The following is a 10,890-nucleotide window of genomic DNA, read 5'->3' as shown; positions in this document are numbered from 1 at the left end:
AAATTCAATGGTGAAAAAAGCAAGGTTCTACATTTAGGCAAGAAAAACCAAATGCACAAGTACAGCATAGGTGGCACCTTGCTCAATAGTAGTAACTGTGAGAGGGACCTCGGAGTCCTAGTGGACAATCACTTAAATATGAGCCAGCAGTGTGCTGCAGCTGCCAAAAAGGCCAACACAGTGCTAGGCTGCATTAACACTATTCCTCACCTCCTAAATTTAATAGGCTTTTATATTGTTTCATGAGCCTATTTAATCCAAGAAGAAGCAGCATCTTCAGCTTTCTGAAACCAACAAAACCTTCTGTGTCATTTAGCCTGGGATTACACATCACACAAAGCAAAAATATAGTTTAAATATAGTTTAATGTAGGGGTTGTGTATAATCCCACCATGGTTTATGATTGGTATACTTATTATTGCCTTATTGAATAAATGTTGCACTTTTCTATTTATTTCAAATCCATAGCCATTTGCAGCAAAACATTAATACAATTAAAAGAGAAATAAAAATCAATGTTAAACAATTAACCATTAAAAAAACCGATGGAGTGTTTTTTAACCATCTCTGCAAATATTTGGCATGCTTTTAATTTTTTTAGGAAATGAATTCCACAGCCAGGGATCAACCCAGAAAAAGGCAATGGGGCATCTTTCCTGTGAATCAGGGAGATTCACAGAGGGAGAAGGGTTCCACAGATAATCTATTTTTTAAGCGCTTAATGTTTTGAAGGCTATCACATAAAGAAGTCTTGTTTGCTGGATTGTGTCTGAGAAAGCTCTTTAGCCAGTAATTTAGCAGATTTCTATTATATCAGCTAACTCTTGCTTGAGGAAATAGATTTTATTGAGATACTGGCTTTATTCACTACATACTTGTGGTGTACTATTTAAGGGCTGAACTAGGACCAGGTTCAGAAATGGAAATTCACTAATAACTTTGAAATAGGGTGTCCACAAGTTGTAAATCAGTACAAGCAGTCCTCAACTTACAACTGTCACTAGGGCCTGGAATTATGATCGTAAGGTGTTGTGTTTTTTAAGCAGGTCACAATGTGTCTACATCTGATTTTATGACCTTTTTTGCAGCATTTGTTAAGTGAACACAGCTGTCCTTAAGCAAATCCATTTTATCCAATAGGCATTTTTATCTAATTTTATTTTATTTGAAAAAAAGTTTAAAATGCAAAAGTCAAAAAAACTTGCAAAATGAAAACAAAAACACAAAACAAACAAGATATTAAAAAGTGCATTAAAAAGAAAAGAAACCCAGTACATACTCTATATACATATTATCCCCCAGCTAAATACTGATTAATATATTACTACAATATTGATTCTCACCCACTGCGAAACAGCCCCTCCTAAAAAAATTTAACCAGTAAATTTATTTGCAAATTATTGACTTATCATCTATATCCTATATTAATGACAAAATAGTTAACAGGATGAACAATACTAATAAAAAGGACAATATTAAAAATTGAAAACCCACTATTAACAAATTGTTATTATAATCAATTCCTAGAAAGTTTACCACAGTTTCTTATCTATCCCAAATTGTCCTCAAGTGTTAGGAGTCATTCATCCTGGATCAAATATCCATGTTTGTTTCTTAATATCTCTTATCAGTTATTGTCTAGTTACCTATAATAGATTCAATCTCTACAATCAGGCTATCTTCCCAACAAAGTCCAGATAGAAGTGGTTTTCAATTAAGTGTAATAAAAATCCATTCCCCAATCTCCCTCAGACCTCCTTAAAAAAAAAAAGCAATTTGTCACTTTGTGATTCAGTCAAGCTTCTGCTATTATAAAAAAGAAATGCAGGCTTAAAGTTCAGAAAGCTGTATGGAATCAGCTAAGGTAGTTCTGCATCTGTATAGTCCATATCTCTTTGGTCTACAGTTTTCAAATCAAATTCTTTTTGTGAATCTAACTTATCCAAAGCTACATGCTTCTGAATATTTTCCATGGCCATCACCATCTCATCAAACATTTTTTAAAAACTTTCAACTAAAGGTTGCATGTTACCAAAAAGTCTTTTCTCAGACTTCAGCCACTCTTACTTGTCTTTAATCTGATACATTGCTACTATGTGAAACTTAATCAGGGAACAAAGAATGCTGAAGCAGAAGGAACCGGGAAAGATATTTTCTGGATATTTTGATTCTAAATTGAAAGAAAAAAATAAAGTATTTAGCAAATGAAAAAGAATCCAAAAACCCTGTAGTGAGAGTCCAGTGTTAATGTAAATCAAATGAAAGTACTTCACCATCCAAGAGCACACCATGTTTCCATATGGGAAAACAATTAGAAGAGTATGATCAAATTGATGAAATAACAAAGGAAAAGAACTACAATTTGACACAAACAGGAAAAAATCTACGAGGTTTTGATACAAGAAGAAAAATGGAATGGACTATAGAATTATCAGGAGAACCATCAAAGTTTGGGAGACAGAAAGTATTCATCTTACTTCATCTTTTGTATTCCCAACATTTGTTAAAATACAGGAACTGCTCGGTAAGCGGATTACATCAACTTGGAAAATTACTCAGCAAAAGAAGAAGACCAGAGACAGACACAAGAGATTTGACTCGCCCTACCAGATGGACTATTACATGAATAAACATTTGTTTGAATATGGCTAAAAGAACACAGAATTTTGAACAAAAAGGGGCCTTATAACAAGAAGGATAAGAGATTTAACTAATATAGCAGTGGTGGCGAACCTATGGCACGGGTGCCAGAGGCGGCACGCAGAGCCCTCTCGGTGGGCACGCACACCATTGCCCCAGTCCTAGGCTTTCAGCTGGGTTTTATAAAACCTTTTCGCTTTAGGCCTCCGCCGCCCTGCGCAAAAAAAACCATTCAATCAATTTCAACTTCTTGCAGGAAAAAAAAAGATCTTGCATAGTCGGAATTGATTGATTGAACTTTTTAGTCCCACCCAGTCTGCCGTTACCACCGCAGCCACGCCCAGCCAATGGGCCACGCCCATCCGGCACCCGAGGATGCATAAGTGGGTTTTGGGTTGCAGTTTGGGCCCTCGGTCTCTAAAAGGTTCGCCATCACTGTAATATAGTATGTTTTATAATATATGAAATGTTAAAATAGCAGGTTGATGTAACTTTTATTAATATAAGTGAAACATAAACTGAGTAAAAAGGATGTTATATCTAGATACTATAAGATAGATAAAAAGTATAGCAGTTTTATAATGCATAACATAAAATATTGGGATGATGTACCTAAATGGGAAAATTTGGACAGTTAGATGACTAACATGAAGAAATTATGACCGATAAGAATTGGATTGAATATAAGGGAATTTAAGTGAACAAAAATTATAAAAATAGGATGCATGCTGAACTAATGAGATGATGGTTATGAGAATAATATAAGCTGAAAAAAATGTTATATAGAGAGATTATTATTATTTGTATAAATATAAAAAATACCTATATCTAATCATTTATATATTGAAAATATTAAGAATTATATTTTGACTAAGGTTGAAGAAGGAGAATGCAAATGGGAGAAAGGAAGATCAAATAAATATATTATTAATTAATATATTAATTATGGAATTATCAAATGTATTGTTAATTAATTATTATTGTCCTTTTTTCTTGTTAAAATATAAACCAAGACAACACACTGAACACCAGGCACTGGAGATTGTTATAGTTAAAAACCAATACAATATTTTTTTAAAAAAAATACTTGGTTGAGCTCCTGTTTTGATCTGTCCTATGGTGTAATTGGCAAGAGACCGTTTTAATTTTGCACAATGTTCTGAATTTATAACAACTCGGGGGATACAGAAAATTAAAATGGCAATTTCTGATATCAGGACAGGAATCAAGCAATACAAACTCTACTGGTGTTGACTCCCCCAGATACCTCTTTGGGTATCAGCTCAAGGTAGGATGAACCAGTTCCAGGCACATCAAGAGCTGAGTTGATTGATGGCTCCGAACAGCTGCCTGTGAGGGAGTTGGCTGAAGCGCAGTTGCAGTAGAACAGTCCTGAGACTCCAGGTGGGGAAAGCATGCAGCTGCAGTCAATCAGTGATAAGGAAGAGGAACTGCCTTCTGCACCTGATCCAAGAACACATAGGGCAGAGAAAAGGCAGGAGCAGAGAAGGTCAGCCAGATTACTTGCAATAAGAAAGCTTCGTCCTTCTTGATGGGCTGCACGGGAAGCACAGCAGACAGAGGCGATACTGGGAACAGTGTGTTTGTTTCCTAGCTATGTGTTTTCTGGTCATCGTGATTCCTGCCTTGCTTTGGATTGACACCGTGCCTTGGAAACTCTGGACTTTTCTTGCCTCGTGAACTCTTTTGTGTTGTGGATTTAAGTTTGTCTGACTGATTTATTTTGATTGGGAAACTTTCAAGTGCTTTGTGGACTCTTTGGTCATTGCTTTGTGGACTAGCATTGGTCTGCTTGTAGCTGGACTTAATTAGGACAGTTTTGGTAATTGCTGGGTAATATTAATAAACTCAACCACAGTTGTGTGTGTGTGTATGAGTGAGTGGGACAGCACAATTGGCATCAAGCTTGATATCAGATGCAAGCATAAAAAGCATGACAGCCTCTATTCAGAATTTATATTTAGAATATTTAGGTACAGACCACATCCTTTACAACAATGGAGCAAAAAAAATTCCTAAAAATATGAAAAGCAGATCAGATACAAAATACAAAATTAACACAATAGCATTATGAGACTTAGAAGTTTATACGTCCAAAATTTATATAAGGGTTGTTTTTTTTTCATGTCTGGTGAGTTTTATGGCCCCATCATGAAAAACACTGAATTTATCATAATGGTCAATAGTTCCATGGTGGTTTCTATCATAGGCAATCTACTGGTGACTTAAGACTCTGGGTTGGGATGTCTGGGGCCAGATGGTCCCATAAGTAGCTTGGGCTTGTGCAGACTTCATTGAAGATGTGGAAACACTTGCTTATAGAATTTGCCGCTGTTCTCTTTTGTGTCTAAACGTCTCTCATATTATCCTGGAAGAATCAGAAGGAAATCAAACATATTTTAAATAGGGACAATTTTAAGGATTTTAACAAGACACAGCGACAAATATTTGGTTTTTAATTGGCTTTTAGAGGGGAAATGTTTTATACTGTTTTAACATGCTGTGAGCCGCCCTGAGTCCCATGGGGAGAAGGGCGGCATATAAGTTGTGATAAATAAATAAATAAATAAATAAATATACTACCTGTTTGTTCATAAATTAAATTTCGTCTTAAGTGGTTTGGAAGGATTTTGGGCACAAGGCAGAGACACTGGTTGAGATGTGAGAAGTATCATCTGAGACACCCTTGAGTTTGGAATATGTTGGGATTACTGCTATTTTATTTACTGCTTTGGTGAGATGAGTGAATCCCTCTCCAATCCCCCTCTCCTCCCCTTCCCTTCCCAGCAGGCAGGTAAACGACTGCTGTCAATTACGGGAGGGATCAAGGGAATGAGGGATTACCATTTGGGCTGTAATTCTGCACACACATAAATTGCTTTAGGAGTATAATTACTTTAGGAGTATAATTCAATGATTATGTTTATAATATTTATACCAATAATGACAGATGTTTGCTTATGCTACCTATTTTCTAGTACTAAATCTCATAAAATATTTTGACTGTAATACTTTTGGAAAATACTGGGGGTAGTTTATATAATGTAACCTTGTGTTGCTTTCAGTTAATAGAAACAGTGGGGATTCACTCAGTCTTCTAAAACAGGGGTCCCTAATCCCTGGGCTGTGGCCCACTATTGGGCTATGGCCTATTGGAACTGGGCCCTGTGAGCGATGGGTTGGTGGGCCGGTGCATGCGCAGCTCGACTTCGCGAATGGCAGGCTAGCACGCAGCTCAACCTGTGCAATTTGAGGTGTGCGTGCATGCACAGATGCATCTGCCCGCCACTCAGGCAAGTTGAGCTCCCGCAGCCTGGTTCTGACCTCCCCTCCCGCATGGCTGCTAAGCCGCAAAGATGGGTGGTATATAAACCTAACTAAATAACAGTAAGTTAGAACCATTATAGTTGAGATAAACGTGAGCATCTAGATGGAGTTGATGCCCTTTCCTTTTCCACAGCACAGTAGCCAAACCTAGAGAACTCTCATAACTTCATAGTCAAATTCAAGCTACAAGCTTTGACTCAAATTAGGACTCGGTCTCCAGGAGATCCCTGTAGAGTCTGTTATTTCTTCTGGCTCATGATTCATTCACATGTTTTGGGGAATTTCCTCACATAGCATGAATCCCACCTTTCACTGACAATTTCACTGATCCTGGCAATCAAAGGAAACCTTGCAATCTCCAAATATAGAATTCCATTCTGTTCAGACACATACAAGGATATTCTGAGGAGGCCTGAATTCGCCAACTTTGAAGATGCTTGCCCTGGGGGCATACATGAAGTTGAATTTCTACCAGTTGTTCCTGCTTTGATCGGCAAAGGATCAGCAACTCCTGAATGGGGCTCTGCAGAAGAAAGCATTGGAGCAGGCAAAGAGGAGCGAGTTGGAAGGGTTTTGGGAGTTCAGCTTCCTCCCAATAAGGTTCCAGGGTATTTAGTTCTGTTGTATGAGGGCAAAGCAAAATGCAATATAAATAACTACCAACATAATTCGATCTGGACAAGGATGGCCTGCAGGGGGAGCAGTTTAGCTTTTTGTGCACACACAGAGACACTTTCTGTTGCAGAGAGCAATTTATCAGTAGGATTTTGCTAGTTCCAATATCATAATCTATTTTTTAGTTTAAGGTAGGAGAAACATTCCTGACAGATCTAAGCAACAGAAAAGGATACAATTAGTCCTACTCCTTTTTTTTTTTAAAAAAAATAATCTTCTTTGTTTATGAAACAGGCAATATCAGCTGTGGTACCTGAATACAAGCATCTTTAACTTTGAGAAAGAAAAACCTCCAGCACAGTCTGAGATTTTTTTAGTTTGGTTCAAGATTAAAACAACATCTTTATCGAGCTTTATTTCTCTATATTTAGAATATTTGTCATACAAGCCAATACAGGTAGTCCTTGACTTAAAAACATTTGTCTAGTGCAGGGATAGGCAACCTTGGCTCTTTTGTGACTCGTGGACTTCAACTCCCAGAATTCCTGAGCCAGCAGAATTCCTGAGCATGGCTGGCTCAGGAATTCTGGGAGTTGAAGTCCACGAGTCACAAAAGAGCCAAGGTTGCCTATCCCTGCACTAGTGACTGTTTGAAATTACAATGGTGCTGAAAAAAGTGACTTATGACCATTTTTCACACAACTGACTCACATTTATGATGGTTGCAGTGTCCTGTGGTCATGTGATCCCCCTTTATGACCTTCCAACCAGCAAAGTCAATGGGGAAACCAGATTCACTTAACAACCTTATTATTAATTTAACAACTGCAGTGATTCACTTAACGCATGTGGCAAGAAAAGTCATAAAATGGGGCAAAATTCGCTTTACAAATTTCTCACTTAGCAACATAAACGTTGGGCTCAATTGTGGTCGTAAGTTGAGGACTACCATATTATTTTTCTTTCCACTTCAATCTGTGACTGGAATGCTGATGCTTATGTAACCAAAATGTTACCTCAAACATCGCAGTTGAGTTGGAGGAATCTTGAAGTAAAAATACTTTGGGAGGGAGAAATTAGGAGAATGGGGTCTGTCCATATTAATGCAGATAACCCTCATATATGAGAACCAATTGGGTATAGTGCTTAAATCTGGAGACCAGGACCTCATTCCCTCCTTCAGGCATAAAATCCAGTTTGGGACTTTGGGCCAGCTACTTTGTCTCAGCCCAGCCCACCTCATAGGGTGGTTGTGGTGGGGAAAAACAATACATACTCTACCTTGAAATGAACAAAATAAAAGTGGGGAAAACATCTCAACAGAGATTTTGTTTTCATTTCACCCAACTTAATTTTTTTTAACTGTACTTCATCCATGAATGACTTCCTTATCTTGTCCCTGAAAACTCTACAAATTGATTTTGTAACTATACAAGTTTTTATATAAACTGAATACAAGCTCTGCTGAAGTGAGATCTTCTTTAGTGTTTCACTGTATCAAAAGCATGATAAAAAGGCAGAGATATGACAACAAATACACGTGGATATAATTTACATAGTGTGTGTAGCAAATGCATAATACAAGTATTCACAATGCCAATAGCTGTGGCTTCCACTGAATGTGGAGAACCATAATTGGCAGGAGGACAGTGATCTAATTTACTAAAAGTATCAGGATTCAACCCTGTGAAATTTGTCTAAGACAATCAAGCAAGCTTAATTTCATCTCTGTTCAGTTATGTAGGATATATTATACTATATATTAAGTACATATGAAAGGATATTAAGGATATTATTTTTGTAAATTGCATTTTTGTAAATTGCACAGATGATGTTTAAGTCACTTATTTATTACTATTACTGAAATTATATTTCAGTGAGTAACCATTTTATAAATGATTAGCTTTCCATGTTTCTTTTTACTACTTCCTTTTTGTTCTTTAGACGTATACCTCTTGCAATGAAAAAAATAATGAAAAATAGTGTTCTGACTACAATTAACATTTTTTTAGTTTGGTCTGATCTAGATGTTTTTAGATACTTCCCAGGCTTTTTTTAGTGCCAATCAGCACATCTAACAGAATCAAAGAGACCGGAAGCTTCTGTGATCAACAGAAATCCCACCAAAGTAATTCCAAGAAGATCTAAAATTGTAACTACTGTAGAACAAATATTCTATGCAGCCAACAGCAGTCTGCAAATGGCTTGGGGGAGCATTTGTGTGAATGCTGCAAATAGCTTGCGGTGAGACCTTAATTGGACGTAAGACAGTCAAGGAAATATTTTTTTTTGCAGAAATCTAAAAAAAAATCTAAATGCAGTGATATCAGTAATAATTAAGGATCTCTGATGAAACAACCTGCCAAATAATTGTGTCTCAAATAGTGAAAATGCAAACTATGACTATTCTCAAGCAAAGAACTGTTACAAGTGCCCTAACAAGGAAATGGGGGAAGATGGGAGAAGAAGATTGTCCCAAAGGATAAATAGCAGAGGCACCAATAAAAAATCCAAACAAAATCTGGCAGTGTATAAAGTTTATAAAAATAGAAAGAATGAACAAAGATAAGAAAGGACAAAAAACGCCAACAGTTTTACGAGCCTTTTTCCTAACCTAGAGTGAAAATTCCCTGAAACTTCTCTATGGAAATCAACAGAAGAGTCAACAGAAGACCAAGAGTATTTAAAGCCATGCCCTCAAAGAATGTAACTGGTGGGTTCGGAAGTGTCTCAAAGATTGTTCACAGCTGATTATTCAAAGATTATTCACAGTTATTCACAGCTGATTCTTAATTTTTTAAAAAAGACATGTTTTCCTGTAACCTTCTTGATGGGGACTTTGTAAAATTCACTCTTTTGTTCTCATTTTCTCAGCTATGTTACTTTTGCTATAAATCTAACTTTGCAAAAGCATGCTTAAAGTATGATTCTAAAATTACATGTCTTATCTTTAGAAGAGACTACGTAATAGGCTTTGAATCTGAAAGGTTATCGCGACAAAATCTGAACAACGTAAAGGTTGTATCAACCAAAGGATCTAAAAAAACACAAAAGAAAAATTATTATCTGAAAAATGGTATGAAGCGATTCTATGGGTTAGTTGTTTTTCAGTTCTCATTCTATACAAAGACTTTTTATATATATATTCTGGTTTTAACTGTGGCATGTACATCTGAGTTTATTAACAAGAAATAGATATTTCTATTCGGGGAAACTGATTAAGAACCTACCCTGAAAAGAAAAGAAATGGAATAAAGGATTTCCAATACTGTTTTACAATATAAACTGCTCCTTCTTCACTGGGTGGTTTTAGTCTATGCTGGGGGAAAGGGGGGTATCATAATGTCAGGTTCTACAGGGGTTGGTCCTCTCTCATACTCTAAAGTTTTATGAAACTACTGGGAGAAGTCATCCAAAGGCTTCAGGTGCAGCAGTATCATCACTGTTGGGGAGATGCTATCAACACCTTCAGTGACTGATCTGTGGACATCAATGTTACCTCTGGATGAGCAACCACTACCCATGAAAGACAAGTTCACAATTTATGAGTTCTTCTGGACTCATGGCTCCTGACTGAATAGGTGGAAGTCCTGGTGAGAGGGCTCTCTGCTAGCTGATGTGCCAATTGCTACCTTGCAATGCAGGAGACCAAGTTACAACAACTCATGCCCTCGTTACCATCCAGTTAATCTTCTGAAACAATTCCCCATAAAGACTACTTAGAAACTGCAAATGGTCTGGAATGCAGTGGCACCGTTTCATAGTGCTATCACATCTCCCCTCAGCAAAACATTCCTGAAGTCTTTAGTCTTTCTTTATATGAATGGGGTTTAGATCTTTCTATCCTATCACAATCCCTTTCTTGTCCTTTCTTTTATAAGTGTACTTTTCCTGCCTTTCCCTTTTTATTTATCCATTTTCATCCTCCAGTCATTTTTTTATTCTGTCCTATTTCAGAAAGAAACTACATAAAGGAGCTCAGGAGTCTACTTATCTGCCTATTGTCAGTGAGAAAGTTCTCCAAAACTGAATGGAACAAGACCAATTTTGCCATAGGGAATCATAGTGCTGGAAGGGACCTTAGAAGACTTCTTGTCCAAGGCAGGGAGTCTGATCAAAGTTAGACCGAGTTCAAACATTGGTTGGAGATGGCTAGGGAGATTGTCCAAATGCATACTTGTAAGAGAGGAAGTTGGACAACAGCCTAGAAAGTTGCTATTTGCTCCTTGCTAAACTTTTTTATTCCCTTTTCTCTCCCGGTCACATGAGCTAATGTAGATCAGATGC

The sequence above is a fragment of the Protobothrops mucrosquamatus genome, unplaced genomic scaffold, assembly GCF_001527695.2.
Source record: "Protobothrops mucrosquamatus isolate PMUCROS unplaced genomic scaffold, P.Mucros_1.0 scaffold1205, whole genome shotgun sequence".
Lineage (NCBI taxonomy): Eukaryota > Metazoa > Chordata > Lepidosauria > Squamata > Viperidae > Protobothrops > Protobothrops mucrosquamatus.
This window is presented reverse-complemented; position numbering follows the sequence as displayed.